We start from the raw sequence: 19,499 nt of genomic DNA on the forward strand, positions 1-19,499 counted from the left end.
TCTTGCTCCGCTCTGACCCTTTGCTCACTGCCCCGGCAGTCTTGCTCCGCTCTGACCCTTTGCTCACTGCTCCGGCAGTCTCGCTCTGCTCTGACGCCTTTGCTCACTGCTCCGGCAGTCTCGCTCTGCTCTGACTCCTTGCTCACTGCTCCGGCAGTCTCGCTCTGCTCTGAACCTTTGCTCACTGCTCCGGCAGTCTCGCTCTGCTCTGACGCCTTTGCTCACTGCTCCGGCAGTCTCGCTCTGCTCTGACGCCTTTGCTCACTGCTCCGGCAGTCTTGCTCCGCTCTGACCCTTTGCTCACTGCCCCGGCAGTCTTGCTCCGCTCTGACCCTTTGCTCACTGCTCCGGCAGTCTCGCTCTGCTCTGACGCCTTTGCTCACTGCTCCGGCAGTCTCGCTCTGCTCTGACTCCTTGCTCACTGCTCCGGCAGTCTCGCTCTGCTCTGAACCTTTGCTCACTGCTCCGGCAGTCTCGCTCTGCTCTGACCCTTTGTTCACTGCTCCGGCAGTCTCGCTCTGCTCTGATGCCTTTGCTCACTGCTCTGGCAGTCTCGCTCAGCTCTGACCCTTTGCTCACCGCTCCAGGCGGCCTTGTCCTGCTCTACTCTTGCTCACCGCTCCAGACGGCCTCGTCCTGCTCTACTCTTGCTCACCGCTCTTGGCGGTCTCGTCTTGCCGTGCTCTCGCTCACCACTCTGGGCGGCCTTACTCTGCTGTGTTTGTCCGCCACATCTGTGGTTCTGTTCCTGAGTCCCAGTGTGTACTGGGTCCTATCCCGCCTGTGTTCCAACCTGCTAGTGCCTCCCTGTCTGCACTCTAGCCGTGCTTGCCTGTACCCCCCTGCCTACATACCCGCCTGCCTGCATACCAGTCGTGCCAGCCTATACCCACCAGTCTGTGTGCCAGCCTAACCTGTCTGTTCCTGTATTCCCCTGTGTGGGTCAACAGCCGTGTCCGGGGTCTGTCCTGGAGTAGCACCTGGTCCCTCTGCTCGGTTCCTCCTTATTTCACTGGCGTCGTATGCCGTCGTGCGACCCTGGTCGGATCGGGTGAATACCTAGTTACGCCCCTCCAGGCATTCACTCTCCGGCACGGTCCAGTGGAATCACACGCACACGCCGCTCAGCCCGGGCGTGTACATTACAGCATGCTCAGGCCATGGTTCCCGTTGAGCCCCACGGCCTTCACTCTCTGAGACGTTTTCCAATGAATACGTGCATTAAAAATAAATTTAAAAAAATATATATATATTTTTTTCTTTAGCTGAGTTCCAGGCGAATTACGCACCCGTCCAGATGGATCTTTCTGCACTCGTTCCTGCGGATCCGCCACGGTACTATCTGGATCCAAGACAGAGTCGTGCATTTGTGGAGCAATGCATGCTACACTACAAGTTCTACCCTTTTTGTTTTCCCACCAATCGGGCTAAGGTGGGATTCATGATGTCTTACCTTGCGGGTGATGCCTTGAAATGGATCACCTCCCTATGGGACGCACAGGATCCTATCATCCTGGACATAATGGCCTTCCTGGTGGCCTTTCTAATGGTCTTCGATGATCCTAACCCGGAGGCTCCTGCTGAAGCTTCACTTCCCAATATCCCGGAGCAGCCCCGATGGGTAATGTGTGCGGGTAGCGCACTAGTCCTCCTGCCCGAAGAGACTCCTGCCCACCCAGAATCCACACAGGATGACTACTCTCTCCGGAATACTTCTCCCAACCTCAAGAGGCAGTCCAGACGTGCTAGGCGTAGAGGCAATCCGTCACGCCAGGTCTGTCCTCCCAAAGACCTCCTGATCCCAACCTTGAAGTCCCTGCTGAAGCTTCATTTCCCTGTATCCCGGAGCAGCCCCGACGGGTAATATTCGTGGGTAGTGCACCAGTTCTCCTGCCTGAGGAGACTTCTGCCCACCTAGAATCCTCCAGGATACCACCTGATGACAAATGGAGAGAGACTTCCCTACACCCGGTACCCGATACTTCGTCTGCTCCGTCCTGTGAGCCTGACAATGGGTACCTCAAAGCGGTAGTTAACCCCGAGTCTCTACACCCCTACGACCACGCGCAGGACCTCCATTTGTCTCCAGAACCCTTCGGGGTGCTACCTGGTAGCGAATGGACAGAGTCTTCCCTATACTCTGTACCTGATACCTCGCCCGCTTCGTCCAGTGAGTCCGACCTAGTGTACTCCAAAGCAGAGGTTATCCCCGAGTCTCTACACCCCTCCGACCAGGCGAAGGACCTCCAGTTGTCTCCAGAACCCTTCGGGGTGCTACCTGGTAGCGAATGGACAGAGTCTTCCCTATGCTCTGCACCTGATACCTCGCCCGCTTCATCCAGTGAGTCCGACCTAGTGTGCTCCGAAGCAGAGGTTATGCCCGAGTCTCTACACCCCTCTGACCAGGCGGAGGACCTCCAGTTGTCTCCTGAACCCTTCGGGGTGCTACCTGATAGCAAATGGACAGAGACTCTCCTATACTCGATACCTGATACCTCGCCCGCTTCTTCCAGTGAGTCCGACCTAGTGTACTCCGAAGCAGAGGTTATCCCCGAGTCTCTACACCCCTCCGACCAGGCAGAGGACCTCCAGTTGTCTCCTGAACCCTTCGGGGTGCTACCTGATAGCAAATGGACAGAGACTCTCCTATACTCGGTACCTGATACCTCGCCCGCTTCTTCCAGCGCGTCCGACCTAGTGTACTCCGAAGCAGAGGTTACCCCCGAGTCTCTGCACTCTTCCGACCCGGCGGGGGACCCCCAGTTGTTTCCTGAATCCTCCGGGGTACCACCTGATAACAAAGAGACAGTGACTTTTCTACACCTTGTACCTGATACCTCGCCCATTTCATCCTGTGAGCTTGACAAGATGTACCCCGAAGCAGAGGTTACCCCCGAGTCTCTGCACCCCTCCAACCCGGCGGAGGACTTCCAGTTGTCTCCTGAACCCTCTGGGGTGCTACCTGATAATAAGTGGAGAGAGACTTCCTTGTGTGCTGTTCCTGGTACTCCACCCGTTTCGTCTGTTGCTGAGGATGGCTGGATAGGAGGTAGCATCCTAGCTACTCAGATGAGACCAGTTTTTCCTGTGGACAGTGGAAGTGATCTCCTTGAAGTGAAGGATTGGCCCTCGAATTCCCTGCCGAACATTCTGGCAGGCCTGAAGAAGAGGGGGAGTAAGGGGGGGGTACTGTAACATACCTGGCGGCGTCCTTGCATAGTGGTCCATCTCCCACTGAGCAAGAGCGCGCACTTGATCTCCAGTCCAGTCTGCTAGCCTGGCTTCCCTCCATGCTGTCTGCTTGCCTCTGTGCCTGCTGCTTAAGGGCGGTGCCCGATCATTTCCTGTTTCTTGTACCTGCTACGGGCACACCCCTTGTGCGTCCTCAGCCTATTGCTGTCTGTCACCTGGTATTTAACCCAGCTGCTCCAATGAATCCCTGCCTGAGCATTGTGTTTCATTCAGTGTGCTCTTTCTCTCTGAATGTGCCAGGTCCCTTTCTGTGTTTGCTTGCCTGCCTTTCCTGGAGGCTGTATTTCCAGGCCTGTCTGAACACGCTCCTAGCCTGTTCCTCCCGCCTTCTAGGGGCTGCATACCTAGACCCGCTCGTGTATCTAGTCTGTCCTGTCTGAACACGCTCCTAGCCTGTTCCTCCCACCTTCTAGGGGCTGCATACCTAGACCCGCTCCTGTATCTTGTCTGTCCTGTCTGAACACGCTCCTAGCCTGTTCCTCCCGCCTTCTAGGGGCTGCATGCCTAGACCCGCTCCTGTATCTTGCTGCTGTGTCTGTTCTTGTCTGTATACTCTTCTAGCCTGTTTCCTGTGTTTCTCTATATCCGTACCTTTCATTTTTCTGCAGAGTCTGAACTCGTACCTAACTCCTGCTCGTTGTCACTGTACTTCCGTTTGTGAGTTTGTGGTCCACTCGCTACTTCACTGCAAGTACCCTGTGGGTATCTGGTTCTGCCTTTCCCTTCCTGCCTGTTCCGTGTGTACAGAGCCCTGTCCCCCCTGCTCTGTCTTGTTCACCGCTCCGGCGGTTCTAGCCTGCTCTGCCTTGCTCACTGCTCCAGCGGTTCTAGCCTGCTCTGCCTTGCTCACCGCTCCGGCGGTTCTAGCCTACTCTGCCTTGCTCACCGCTCCAGCGGTTCTAGCCTGCTCTGCCTTGCTCACCGCTCCGGCGGTTCGAGCCTGCTCTGCCTTTGCTCACCGCTTCGGCGGTTCTGGCCTGATCTGACCCTTTGCTCACTGCTCCGGCAGTCTTGCTCTGCTCTGACCCTTTGCTTACTGCTCCGGCAGTCTCGCTCCGCTCTGACCCTTTGCTCACTGCTCCGGCAGTCTTGCTCCGCTCTGACCCTTTGCTCACTGCTCCGGCAGTCTTGCTCCGCTCTGACCCTTTGCTCACTGCTCTGGCAGTCTTGCTCCGCTTTGACCCTTTGCTCACTGCTCCGGCAGACTCACTCCGCTCTGACCCTTTGCTCACTGCTCCGGCAGTCTCGCTCTGCTCTGACCCTTTGCTCACTGCTCCGGCAGTCTCGCTCTGCTCTGACCCTTTGCTCACTGCTCCGGCAGTCTCGCTCTGCTCTGACCCTTTGCTCACTGCTCCGGCTGTCTCGCTCTGCTCTGACGCCTTTGCTCACTGCTCCGGCAGTCTTGCTCCGCTCTGACCCTTTGCTCACTGCTCCGGCAGTCTTGCTCCGCTCTGACCCTTTGCTCACTGCTCCGGCAGACTCGCTCCGCTCTGACCCTTTGCTCACTGCTCCGGCAGTCTCGCTCAGCTCTGACCATTTGCTCACTGCTCCGGCAGTCTCGCTCTGCTCTGACCCTTTGCTCACTGCTCCGGCAGTCTCGCTCTGCTCTGACCCTTTGCTCACTGCTCCGGCAGTCTCGCTCTGCTGACCCTTTGCTCACTGCTCCGGCAGTCTCGCTCTGCTCTGACCCTTTGCTCACTGCTCCGGCAGTCTCGCTCTGCTCTGACCCTTTGCTCACTGCTCCGGCTGTCTCGCTCTGCTCTGACGCCTTTGCTCACTGCTCTGGCAGTCTCGTTCTGCTCTGACTCCTTGCTCACTGCTCCGGCAGTCTTGCTCAGCTCTGACCCTTTGATCACCGCTCCAGACGGCCTTGTCCTTCTCTACTCTTGCTCACCGCTCCAGGCGGCCTCGTCCTGCTCTACTCTTGCTCACCGCTCCAGGTGGCCTCGTCCTGCTCTACTCTTGCTCACCGCTCTTGGCGGTCTCGTCTTGCCCTGCTCTCGCTCACCACTCTGGGTGGCCTTACTCTGCTGTGTTTGTCCGCCACATCTGTGGTTCTGTTCCTGAGTCCCAGTGTGTACTGGGTCCTATCCCGCCTGTGTTCCAACCTGCTAGTGCCTCCCTGTCTGCACTCTAGCCGTGCTTGCCTGTACCCCCCTGCCTGCATACCCGCCTGCCTGCATACCAGTCGTGCCAGCCTATACCCACCAGTCTGTGTGCCAGCCTAACCTGTCTGTTCCTGTATTCCCCTGTGTGGGTCAACAGCCGTGTCCGGGGTCTGTCCTGGAGTAGCACCTGGTCCCTCTGCTCGGTTCCTCCTTGGTGCACTGGCGTCGTATGCCGTCGTGCGACCCTGGTCGGATCGGGTGAATACCTAGTTACGCCCCTCCAGGCATTCACTCTCCGGCACGGTCCAGTGGAATCACACGCACACGCTGCTCAGCCCGGGCGTGTGCATTACATTGGTCAGCGGTTGGACTCACTGCATACCCTATAACTGTATAGCGGACTCTCTCCTTTCTAATGGGAATTTGTCATTACTGTGGCTCTGCTCTATGTGTCTTTAAATTCTTAGTGGGGTCTTTCCTAAAATGGGTCAGCCGTTGGACTCACTGCATACCCTATAACTCTATAGCAGACTCTATCCTTTCTAATGGGAACATGCCGTACCTTGTTACTGTGGCCCTGCTCCGTGTGTCTTTAAATTCTTAGTGGGGTTTTTCCTAAAATTGGTCAACTGTTGGATTCACTGCATACCCTATAACTGTATAGCAGACCCTCTCCTTTCTAATGGGAACATGTTGTACCTTGTTACTGTGGCCCTACTCCGTGTGTCTTTAAATTCTTAGTGGGTTTTTTCCTAAAATTGGTCAGCCTTTCTACTCACTGCATACCCTATAACTGTATAGCAGACCCTCTCCTTTCTAATGGGAACATGCCGTACCTTGTTACTGTGGCCCTGCTCCGTGTGTCTTTAAATTCTTAGTGGGGTTTTTCCTAAAATTGGTCAACTGTTGGATTCACTGCATACCCTATAACTGTATAGCAGACCCTCTCCTTTCTAATGGGAACATGTTGTACCTTGTTACTGTGGCCCTACTCCGTGTGTCTTTAAATTCTTAGTGGGTTTTTTCCTAAAATTGGTCAGCCTTTCTACTCACTGCATACCCTATAACTGTATAGCAGACCCTCTCCTTTCTAATGGTAACATGTCGTACGTTGTTACTGTGGCCCTGCTCCGTGTGTCTTTAAATTCTTAGTGGGGTTTTTCCTAAAATTGGTCAGCCGTTGGACTCACTGCACACCCTATAACTGTATAGCAGACCCTCTCCTTTCTAATGGGAACATGTCGTACCTTGTACTGTGGCCCTGCTCCTTGTGTCTTTAAATTCTTAGTGGGGTTTTTCCTAAATTGGTCAGCGGTTGGACTCACTGCATACCCTATAACTGTATAGCAGGCTCTCTCCTTTCTAATGGGAACATATCGTACCTTGCTACTGTGCCCTTCTCCGTGTGTCTTTAAATTCTTAGTGGGGTTTTTCCTAAAATTGGTCAGCAGTTGGACTCACTGCATACTCTATAACTGTATAGCAGATTCTCTCCTTTCTAATGGGAGTTTGTCGTTACTGTGGCCCTGCTCTATGTGTCTTTAAATTCTTAGTTGTGTTTTTCCCAAATTTTGGCATCCTTGCAGTCACAGCATGGGCATTACCTCTATAGGAGACGCGCTCCTTTATAATGGGAACATTTTTTTTACTGAGACCCTCCTTTATGTCTCTTCAAAGGGGTATTGGGTTGCGTCCATATTTTTGGCAGCCCTTGCAGTCACTGGATATGCAATAACAGTATAGGAGACGCACTTGTTAATAATGGGAACAACAAAGCATAGCTGGCTGATGGCTCTCTAACAATAGCTAGGGCTGACTGTTGGCCTTTAAAGAATAGTAAGGGCCGTCTGATGTCCCTATAAAAATAGGCTTTATGACTTTCTGAGTTCCTCCATCATAAATAAAACAGGATGTGTCTGATGATGTGTCACACACCACATTGCCAGATAAGGTTGTAAAATATTAAAATGACATTTCCCGGTCAATGCATTTGTCTTAAAAAATAACGTAAAAAAAACAAAACAATAGGATCTTTCTTTAGTATAAAAAACAGCGTCACCAATTTAACCTCAATGTAATCACATTGTTCAGCTCATGCACCTCCTTCTCCATCTCCGAAATGACCACATCAGTCACAAGCTGACAGCACTGCAGCACTGCCTTGGCCAAGAGACAACAGTCTGTGCTGAAAATAACATGCTTAATGCTTAATTGACAAACGGCCCTGCGCTGCAGAGTTGTTGAAAGCTGTAACACAGCAGCCTGATCTGTGGCTCTCACCGCTGTACATGCAGCCAGGCATGGTTGTGTGTGACAATGGGCGGAAACTGGTGACGGAGGAATGACAGCCGGGGTAGATATGGTTTCCCTCTATGCAAGTCCTTTCATCGAGCTAAAGAATATGGCTGTGGTGAAATACAACTCTCACTGAGAAGCTATTTCAGATTGAAAAACATTGTGCCCACCAGAGGATTTGATTCTGAGGGCTAACCTTTCTCCCCCGCTCAAGAGCCCCATAGCAGCTGCAATGTTAGCGCTATCATGAACTCTCCTGAGGTAGAAGCCAAGGCACACCAGAGGATTCTCTGGTGGAACCGTCCAACCCTGCCGAGAAGAAGTCCAGGCTAACAAAAGTGTGTGGAAAGGTTCCTGGACACTCTATGGCTGCTTTTTTACTGAGGAGGAAACACACGCAACCACAGGAGAACATACAAAGTCCTTGTAGATGTTGTCCTTGCTGGGATTTGAACCCAGGATTCCAGCGCTGCAAGGCTTCAGTGCTTACCACTTATCCAATGTACTGCACCTACTGCCACTCTATCTTCAGCTCCTTTGTGAGAAAATGTATTTGAGCAGCCACTCAGTCTACCAAATAAAATTCCTGAGAAGGAAATTGGGGATGGCTTCGCTACTGGTACTGGGGGCAGTGCTAATATCATGGCGTCGTACCATAGTTTGCTGGAAATATTTCAGGCTGGTAGGTGACAAGCAAATTCCCACAGAAAAGTACCAGCAGTAATGTTCAGGCCACATTTCAAGTGCAAGCAGCTTTAGAGGACTTCCTGGGAGAAATGACATACAGGGTAGATACGGTTTCTCTCTATGTCAGTCCTTTCACCGAGCTAAATACAACTCTCAGCAAAAAAAAGTTGTGGACTAGCTCCGTACCGTCCCTGGCCACATTCACCTGTCCACGTGTTTGTGGTTAGGCGGTCCTTCCCAGTAAGTGCACTGGGGAGGGCATGGATAATGTTGTGGGACCCGTGCTTGTGGAAGGCGGAGACGATACAGGAAAAAATAATGGCAGCTGGATACCCGGTCACCGCCGGCATGAGGTTGTGAAAAGCTTCCACATCCACGAGCATAAAAGGCCATATTTCAAGTGCAAAGATCTGCCCAGAAATCTGGCAGTTTAGTGTTGCGGCCTGTGGGTAGGTGGGTAGCTGAATACTTTCACTTGCATTCCAAGTAACAGAAAACTAAGCAGATGGTGGCCTCAATCATCATCATGGCCTCACCTCGGCACTATGAACTCTCCAGAAGGAGAAGCCAGGGCCTGCCGGAGGAGTCTCCTTTTCTCTGGTGGGCCCCTCCAACCCTGCCGAAAAGGAGCCCTGGCTATGAAAAGTGTGGGGGAAGGTTCCCGGACACTCTATGGCTGCTTTTTAAATGTGGATCGGCCATGCTTATGCATGTTATTTCTCAAAACGCATTACAGATCAGGCCATTTTCCAACTCTGTATTCAAAAAATTAAATGCGCAAAGAAAGATGTGTGTGTGTCAAAGCACCACTGACAAGTGCGAGTTGATGTTGGATGGGCTGCCATTGCTTCTGCAACAAGCTCAATTACAGGACTTCCTGGGAGAAATGACATGCAGGGTAGATACAGTTTCCGTCTATGCCAGTTCTTTCACCGAGCTAAATACAACTCTTAGCAAAAAAAAGTTGTGGACTGGCTCCGTACCGTCCCTGGCCACATTCACCTGTCCACGTGTTTGTGGTTAGGCGGTCCTTCCCAGTAAGTGCACTGGGGAGGGCACGGGTAATGTTGTGGGACCCTTGCTTGTGGAAGACGGAGGCGATACCGGGAAATATAGTGGCGGCTGGGGACCGAGTATGGACACCGGGCCGCCTCCGGTATGAGGTTGTGAAAAGCTTCCGCCTCCACGAGCCTAAAAGGCCACATTTCAAGTGCAAGCAGCTGTCAAAAGTTTGGCAGTATAGTATTACAGCCTGTGGGTGGGTGGCTGCCCACATGGCCAGATAAGGTTGTAAAATGTTAGAATGACATTTCCTGGTGAATGCATTTGTCTTGGTTGAAAGCAATGCAAAAGTGCAAAAACGCATCAAAAACACTATGTGTGAACATAGGTGTGGAGGAGTATTTTTGTTTTTGGTTATTTATTTTGCCTTATATACAAGTCATCACCCTGGAAAGGATGTTCCTTAACATATTTCCCAGGAAAATCCATTTTGGTTTCTTTTTTGTATGTTTTATTGTGAGTCCGTAAAAGTGGCGTAATACTCTGACCACGTTGTTGACAGCAGTGATCTGGGTGTCAGAGATGGTTCCAGCGGTCTTCCCCATGCAGTTCCCATGTCATTTGAGCACTGTTCCCATCAATTTGGGCAATTTTAGGCCTTGTGCAGATCGCTGGGGGTGCCGGGTGAAAAATGCTCGAGTTTCCCATAGACTTACATTGGACTCGTTGCTCGGGTCGAGCACCTGAGTATTCCAATTTGCTCGACCCGAGCAATGAGTACCCGAGCATTTTAGTGCTCGCTCATCACTAGTCATTAGTGTAATTCATTTTACGAAAATTGGGCTGAATTTTCTGCAGACCTATTACATGTAGATATTTAGGATTAGCCGAATGAAAATGCAAAAAATGTGATGCTACAGTCATAATTGCCCGACCGTTCCTTAGGTCCTGTTCCGCAAGATTAATGTTAGAGATGTGCTGTTGTACCCTTTTCCATAATTGCTGGGAGGTTTGTCCCACATATTCCATTTTGTTTCTTACTTTTGGGGATTACCTAACTGCGGGTCTGAGATTAAACGAGTTGTCATACCTTGTTTGCTTGCGTTCCACCGCTACCAGCGTGTGGAACACAAGCGCTCCAGATATGAGGATACCGGAGGTGACATCGTATCGTCATTTCCGGTTGCGTTCCACCGTGATACACGGTGGAGCGCATGGGACTTCCAGTTGTGACGTCAATGGCGGTGCAACTTACATTTTGCGTTCCATGTCCTGGGACGCACGCCGTACTAGGACCGCCAATGCCTTCCTCTTTACCACATACATCACTTGACAATGGTCACATGTCTTCCTTATTTTTGGTATTTAAACATGAGCCACTCACTGGCTCATTACCCCTGACGAAGCTGCTGGTTAGCAGCGACACACGTTGGGTCTATACACTTTGCAGGAAACTATATGCATTTATTCTATATATACTTTTCCATCTGCCTAGGTCACCTTGTTATCGCATACATTGATTGTATTTTAATATATTAGTTTTGTGGTTTGTGATCTAAGGTGCTGTCCTGTTTTACTTTATCTGGACTTAACAAATAGAGGATTTTTCACAGTGCCTGCAAAGTTAAGAGATCTTTTACACCCTTTGGCTACCATGTCCATACCTCTTGAGTCTTAATACTATTCGCACATGATATGTGTTTTAATTGTTTTTAAACTTTGCTTGTGTGTTGCTTGTGTATTATTAATAAAGACTTCTGATATTTTTGCATAATTTTTGGGAGTGCCTGGCTCGTTGTTTTGCCCAACGTCCTTTCAACTTCTCCATATGGAGCGAGTGTATTCATTACTATTCGCTATTCACACGGATAGTACGATATTCGGGTTACCCGTTATATTGCGAGTATTTGTGTACTCGCCTCGCTATATTTGGATGTCCCGCCCTGCACTTTTGGCGCTTCCTTTGCAGCCACTAAACATGCTGGGCTTCTTAACCAATCACAGTAATGCTGCAGACATCTTGGTTGTGGCATTACTGTGATTGGCTGGCCGCCCAGCGTCTTAGGGTCTGTTTAAGCCCTGCCACCACCATTTTGAGAACATTGCATCTGGAGCCTGCGTTCTATAAGCATAGGGAGCGATCGCTGAGCTGCTAGGGAGAGTGTTTGGGCCTCTTGATAAAACAAAAGCCCTTTTAATTAGTGTTGAGCCACCCCCGTAGTGTTCGGGTTCGGTTCGGTTCGTCGAACACCGGGATGTTCGAGGAACTGTTCGTCGAACTGTTCGTCGAACACCTTAGAACACCGTCGAACACCGTTAAAACCAATGGCAGGCAAACAAAAACACATAGAAACACATAGAAAACACCTGCAAAGGTGTCCAAAAGCTGACAAACTGCTCAGAAGACACTCTCTTTAAAAAAGCCGGCCGGCAAATTCAGCAGCGGCATACACCGGTACCCGACAATTTAGACAAGAAGGAATAGAGCATCACACATAGATTAGATAGATAGAAACATGTCAGTCACACATATAAGAAGCACAGTGACAGTGTTGGTTACTGCACTTGTCATTTAGTGTAAAGGATTTATTAAAAAAAATATTAGTGTTTTCATGCACCGTCTCTTTAAAAAAGCCGGCCGGCAATTCAGCAGCGGTACCCGACAATTTAGAACAGAAAGAATAGAGCTTCACACATAGATTAGATAGATAGAAACATGTCAGTCACATATATATGAAGTACAGTGATAGTGTTGCTTACTGTACTTGTCATATAGTGTAAAGGATTTATTTAAAAAAATAATAGTGTTTTCATGCACTGTCTCTTTAAAAAAGCCGGCCGGCAATTCAGCAGCGGTACCCGACAATTTAGAACAGAAAGATAGAGCATCACACATAGATTAGATAGATAGAAACATGTCAGTCACATATATATGAAGTACAGTGATAGTGTTGGTTACTGTACTTGTCATTTAGTATTAAAATAAAGGATTTATTATTAAAAAAATTGGCGTGGGGTTCCCCTTAATTTTAGGCTCTAGCGGAGGTTAAGCAGACGGCTGGGGCAGATGTTTGAAGCCTGGGAAGGGGGTAATACCCACGGAGCTTCCCAGGCTACTAATATCAGCCCCCAGCTGAATACATAGCCTTTACTAGCTATTAAAATGGGGGACCCCCCCAAAAAAATGACGTGGGGTCCCCCCTAATTTAATAGCTAGCAAAGGCTAGGCAGACAGCTGGGGGCTGATATTAATAGCCCAGGAAGGGAGCCATGAATATTGGCCCCCTCCCAGGCTAGAAACACCAGCCGTCAGCCGCCCCAGAAATGGCGCATTCATAGGATGCGCCAATTCTGGCACTTAGCCTCGCTCTTCCACGCTGCCCTGGTGCGGTGGCAGGGGGTAATAGGGTTGGGGTTGATGTCAGCTTATAATGCCAGCTGACATCAAGCCCAGGTTAGTAATGGAGAGGCGTCTATAAGACACCCCCATTACTAACCCCATAGTCAAAGTTAAAAAAAACACAAACACCCAGAATAAAGTCCTTTAATTGAAATAAAGACACAATCCTTTATTGTTCTAAATTAAACCATACTTACCGTCACGCCCATTCCAGCTGAAGTCAACGATCTCCTGCAATAAAAGAAAAATAATAAAGCAACCTCATCCTTACCTTTCCATGGTTCCCACGACAGCTTCAGCTCTGCTACATCGAGATGACAGGCTGGACCGCAGCAGAACGCTGCCATCCAGTCTGTCATCCCGCAGACACTGAGAAGCGCAGGCTTGCTTGCGCTGCTCAGCGTCTCTCTGTGACGACATCCAGAGGAGCCGAGTTCATGTCCAATGAACTCGGCTCACCTCATGCACGTCACTGACAGCGTGGGAAAATTCTCACGCTGAAGCGCTGATTGCAGGAGAATTTTCCCACGCTGTCAGTGACGTGCAGGAGGTGAGCTGAGTTCATTGGACATGAGCTCACCTCATGCACATCACTGACAGCGTGGGAGAATTCTCCTGCACTCAGCACTTCAGCGTGAGAATTTTCCCACGCTGTCAGTGACGTGCATGAGGTGAGTTCATTGGACATGACCTCGGCTCATCTGGATGCCGTCACAGCGAGACAGTGAGGAGCGCAAGCATGCCTGCGCTTCTCAGTGTCTGCGGGATGACAGACTGGATGGCAGCGTTCTGCTGCGGTCCAGCCAGTCATCTCGATGTAGCAGAGCTGAAGCTGTCGTGGGAACCATGGAAAGGTAAGGATGAGGTTGGTTTATTATTTTTCTTTTATTGCAGGAGATCGTTGGCTTCAGCTGGAATGGGTGTGATGGTAAGTATGGTTTAATTTAGAACAATAAAGAATTGTGTCTTTATTTCAATTAAAGGACTTTATTCTGGGTGTTGTGTTTTTTTTAAATACTTTACTAGAAATTTATGGTGGTCATGTCTAATACTGGCGTGACCCCATGAATTTTGGGCTTGGGGCCAGCTGATAATACCAAGCTGGCCCTAACCCCTTTATTACCCAGTGAGCCACCGCACCAGGGCCCTGGATGAGTTGGGTACAGCGCCAGAAGATGGCGCTTCTATGAACGCGCCATTTTCCGGGGTGGCTGCGGACTGCAATTTGTAGCGGGGGGGGGGCCCAGAAAGCTTGGGCCTCCCTGCGCTGCAGATTCCAGCCCCCAGCTGCCTAGTTGTACCTGGCTGGACACAAAAATAGGGCGAAGCCCCACGTACTTTTTTTTTAATTATTTCATGAAATTCATGAAATAATTAAGAAAAAAAGGCCTTCCCTATATTGTTGTGTCCGGCCAGGTACAAATAGGCAGCTGGTGGTTGGGGGCAGCCCGTTCCTGCCTGCTGTACCTGGCTGGACACAAATATAGTGCGAAGCCCCACTTCAATTTTTTTTAATTATTTCATGAAATTCATGAAATAATTAAGAAAAAAAGGGCTTCCCTATATTGTTGTGTCCGGCCAGGTACAAATAGGCAGCTGGTGGTTGGGGGCAGCCCGTTCCTGCCTGCTGTACCTGGCTGGACACAAATATAGTGCGAAGCCCCACTTCAATTTTTTTAAATTATTTCAGGAAATTCATGAAATAATTTAAAAAAAATTGACGTGGGGCTTCGCATTATATTTGTGTCCAGCCAGGTACAGCAGGCAGGAACGGGCTGCCCCCAACCACCAGCTGCCTATTTGTACCTGGCCGGACACAACAATATAGGGAAGCCCTTTTTTTCTTAATTATTTCATGAAATAATTTAAAGAAAATTGACGTGGGGCTTCGCCCTGTTTTTGTGTCCAGCCAGGTACAACTAGGCAGCTGGGGGCTGGAATCCGCAGCGCAGGGAGGCCCAAGCTTTCTGGGCCACCCCCGCTGCAAATTGCAGTCCGCAGCCACCCCGGAAAATGGCGCGTTCATAGAAGCGCCATCTTCTGGCGCTGTACCCAACTCATCCAGGGCCCTGATGCGGTGGCTCACTGGGTAATAAAGGGGTTAGGGCCAGCTTGGCATTATCAGCTGGCCCTAAGCCCGAAATTCATGGGGTCACGCCAATATTAGACATGACCACCATGAATTTCTAGTAAAGTATTTAAAAAAAACACAACACCCAGAAAAAAGTCCTTTAATTGAAATAAACACACAATTCTTTATTGTTCTAAATTAAACCATACTTACCATCACGCCCATTCCAGCTGAAGCCAACGATCTCCTTAAATAAAAGAAAAATAATAAAGCAACATCATCCTTACCTTTCCATGGTTCCCATGACAGCTTCAGCTCTGCTACATCGAGATGACAGGCTGGACCGCAGCAGAACGCTGCCATCCAGCCTGTCATCCCGCAGACACTGAGAAGCGCAGGCTTGCTTGCGCTCCACAGTGTCTCTCTGTGAGGGCATCCAGATGAGCCGAGTTAATGTCCAATGAACTCGGCTCACCTCATGCACGTCACTGACAGCGTGGGAAAATTCTCCTGCACTCAGCGCTTCAGCGTGGGAGAATTCTCACACTGAAGCGCTGAGTGCAGGAGAATTCTCCCACGCTGTCAGTGACGTGCAGGAGGTGAGCTGAGTTCATTGGACATGAGCTCACCTTATGCACGTCACTGACAGCGTGGGAAAATTCTCCTGCACTCAGCGCTTCAGCGTGGGAGAATTCTCACGCTGAAGCGCTGAGTGCAGGAGAATTCTCCCACGCTGTCAGTGACGTGCAGGAGGTGAGCTGAGTTCATTGGACATGAGCTCACCTTATGCACGTCACTGACAGCGTGGGAGAATTCTCCTGCACTCACCGCTTCAGCGTGAGAATTTTACCACGCTGTCAGTGACGTGCATGAGGTGAGCCGAGTTCATTGGACATGAACTCGGCTCATCTGGATGTCGTCACAGAGAGACGCTGAGCAGCGCAAGCAAGCCTGCGCTTCTCAGTGTCTGCGGGATGAGAGGCTGGATGGCAGCGTTCTGCTGCGGTCCAGCCTGTCATCTGGATGTAGCAGAGCTGAAGCTGTCGTGGGAACCATGGAAAGGTAAGGATGAGGTTGCTTTATTATTTTTCTTTTATTGCAGGAGATCGTTGGCTTCAGCTGGAATGGGCGTGACGGTAAGTATGGTTTAATTTAGAACAATAAAGGATTGTGTCTTTATTTCAATTAAAGGACTTTATTCTGGGTGTTTGTGTTTTTTTTAACTTTGACTATGGGGTTAGTAATGGGGGTGTCTTATAGACGCCTCTCCATTACTAACCTGGGCTTGATGTCAGCTGGCATTATAAGCTGACATCAACCCCAACCCTATTACCCCCTGCCACCGCACCAGGGCAGCGTGGAAGAGCGAGGCTAAGTGCCAGAATTGGCGCATCCTATGAATGCGCCATTTCTGGGGCGGCTGACGGCTGGTGTTTCTAGCCTGGGAGGGGGCCAATATTCATGGCTCCCTTCCTGGGCTATTAATATCAGCCCCCAGCTGTCTGCCTAGCCTTTGCTAGCTATTAAATTAGGGGGGACCCCACGTCATTTTTTTGGGGGGGGTCCCCCATTTTAATAGCTAGTAAAGGCTAGGTATTCAGCTGGGGGCTGATATTAGTAGCCTGGGAAGCTCCGTGGGTATTACCCCCTTCCCAGGCTTCAAACATCTGCCCCAGCCGTCTGCTTAACCTCCGCTAGAGCCTAAAATTAAGGGGAACCCCACGCCAATTTTTTTAATAATAAATCCTTTATTTTAATACTAAATGACAAGTACAGTAACCAACACTATCACTGTACTTCATATATATGTGACTGACATGTTTCTATCTATCTAATCTATGTGTGAAGCTCTATTCTGTCTGTTATAAATTGTCGGGTACCGCTGCTGAATTGCCGGCCGGCTTTTTTAAAGAGACGGTGCATGAAAACACTATTATTTTTTTTGATAAATCCTTTACGCTAAATGACAAGTACAGTAAGCAGCACTGTCACTGTACTTCATATATATGTGACTGACATGTTTCTATCTATCTAATCTATGTGTGATTCTCTATTCTTTCTATTCTAAATTGTCGGGTACCGCTGCTGAATTGCCGGCCGGCTTTTTTAAAGAGACGGTGCATGAAAACACTATTATTTTTTTTGATAAATCCTTTACGCTAAATGACAAGTACAGTAAGCAGCACTTTCACTGTACTTCGTATATATGTGGCTGACATGTTTATATCTATCTAATCTATGTGTGAAGCTCTATTCTTTCGGTTCTAAATTGTCGGGTACAGGTGTATGCCGCTGCTGAATTGCCGGCTTTTCATGATTCACTGTTGGCACTGTTCCTATCGATTTGGGCAATCACTGTAATGCCACAACCACCATGGCTGTGGCATTACAGTGAGTGGCAGACAATCCCTGCATGATTGGTGCTCTAAATAGCGCCAGACATGCAGGACACGCTTTTGGTGCACGAACAGTTATCGAACATAACCTCGAACAGCCGAATTTTTTGCAAATCGTTCGGGTTCGTCGAACAACTCGAACCCCGCCCAAAACAGCTCGAATTTGAGATTGGCGAACAGTTCAAGTCGAACACCGCTCATCTCTACTTTTAATGGCTACCTGCATTGTATACTAGGTTAGTGTAGAGTAGAGAGGGAGAGATACTTGAGCAGGGACAGTTTAAAGGAGCCGCTCACTAGCTTTATAATACCACCAAAAAATAGCTCTTTTCAGAGCTGAAGACACACAACAAAGTCAGAGCACAGGGAGGGAGAGATTGTGTATTAGGTAGGTAGAGGTTAAAGTGTTCTTCCAGTGTCCATCTTAAAACAGCTCTTGTCAGAGGCAAAGCAATATTTATCCAGCAAACTGAGTAGTCCTGCCTTTTTTAAAAAGCACCGGTCTATTTTCCCTGCTGTTTGAGGGGTCAGAGCCTGGCTTCTGCTTTCCACATTCATCCACTTAAAGAGGCGGTTAGTGCCCAACGCAAAGCAGTAGTCCAAACATTTCCTACTGCCTGTTACCAAGCACACACCAGGCAATTTCCCTGCTGTTTTTGGGGTGACAGCCTGCCTTCTGTATACATTAGTCAACTTAGGCTGCATGCCCACGATGCGTTTTTAAAGCATTATTGCTGCAGAATTTCCGCAGTGAAAATGCTTGGTAATACGTGCCCCTTTGTTATGTGTCAGGAATTTTCTGGATGTGAAATGGGTTCAGAATCATCAGTGGATTCTGTGGTCTCCCATTCTGGTCCAGGAGGGGCAGATGCTGCTCAGCATCACCATCGGTCCCAACGCCTAGCTGGTGCACAAGATGTACAAGTTGTCTCTCAGGTCTTTCTTCCTAGCAATGTGAAGCATAGGTTGTGGAGGGAAACAGGGCTGCTACAGCCTAAGTCCAGGATGCACTGCACTGAGCATGCCCGTGACATGGCGGACCGTGATTTGTGGCTTGGGAGTCAGCTGATCCGGTGACCTGGCACCGCCTGATTGGCCGCGGGTGACGTCACCAATAATGCGACGGTGGGCAGAGCTTAATCTTTAAATAGGTCGCCCACACAACATGGCGGCGCGCTCTGATCATTGAGCTGAGATGGTGTTGCTGTGTGGACGCTTGGTTGTTTGGGCTCCACGTGTGCTCTTGCTAATATAGCTTCGGACAGGCAGGCTTAGCGGGGGGATAGGCAGCCTTAGATGGAGGGAGGCAGGTAGCTTCGTCTGACAGTCTGGCTCCGACAAGGGGGTCGGTATACACCCCGAGCAGACTGCGGACTACGTATTCCCGGCACCACCTGTTAGCCACGTGGAGAGATACTCCGCAGTCCGGTACCACGCTGGCTGGGAGCACGTATACGCCAGCATGAATCACACACGCATCCTAGCGCCTGTTGCGTAGTCTCTGTGCAGTTAACATGGCTGTGGCTACATTATTTTTCGCACATCTCTCGTGCAGTTAACGGAGATAGTGCGAATCCCTATTCCCTTTCCGGTGTGCTGTAACACGGAAGGGATTGATATATCAGTTGGTTGTTTTACCTTCTTACCCAGAAGGTGTTCGGCCGCAGTCTTCCAGGCTGCATCGCGGACCCCGGGTTCGGTTGCTTTCCATTATTAATAAAGTTGTTTGCAACCATCCCCATAACAGTATCAGAGTGCCAGGGTCTAGCCGAACATGGCCGACAACCAGAAACTGCAGTGCTATACACAGCAACTTGAGGCCAGACTTAGCACTCTGGAACAAACTGCCCCGGTCGCTGATATCACTGCAGTAGCTACCCAGGCAGCTTCACAGGCGTCTAATCTAGTGAATACGGTTGCGGTGAATGCTGCGGCTGCTGCTATTGCTCCATTACCCCGTTTTGCTCTCCCGGATAAATTTTCTGGCGACAGCAGATCCGGCAGAGGTTTTATTAATCTGTGCTTCATTCAGTTAGAGATGATGGAGGCACGGTTCCCCTCCGAAAGGGCCAAAGTGGGTTTTGTCATCTCGTTACTCTCTCACAGGGCTTTTGAGTGGGCTACCCCTCTGTGGGAGCGGAATGACCTGGTAGTGGCTAATGCGGGCCTCTTTCTTAGTGCCCTAAAGAGTGTTTTCCTAGGTCCTCAGGTCACGCATGATATGGCTCTTAAGCTTCTTGCGTTGGTCCAGGGATCGGTCACCGCCAGCCACTATGCCATCCAGTTCC

This window comes from Phyllobates terribilis, unplaced genomic scaffold (genome assembly GCF_046119375.1).
Source record: "Phyllobates terribilis strain yellow unplaced genomic scaffold, ASM4611937v1 Scaffold_3__8_contigs__length_932513732, whole genome shotgun sequence".
Taxonomy (NCBI): domain Eukaryota; kingdom Metazoa; phylum Chordata; class Amphibia; order Anura; family Dendrobatidae; genus Phyllobates; species Phyllobates terribilis.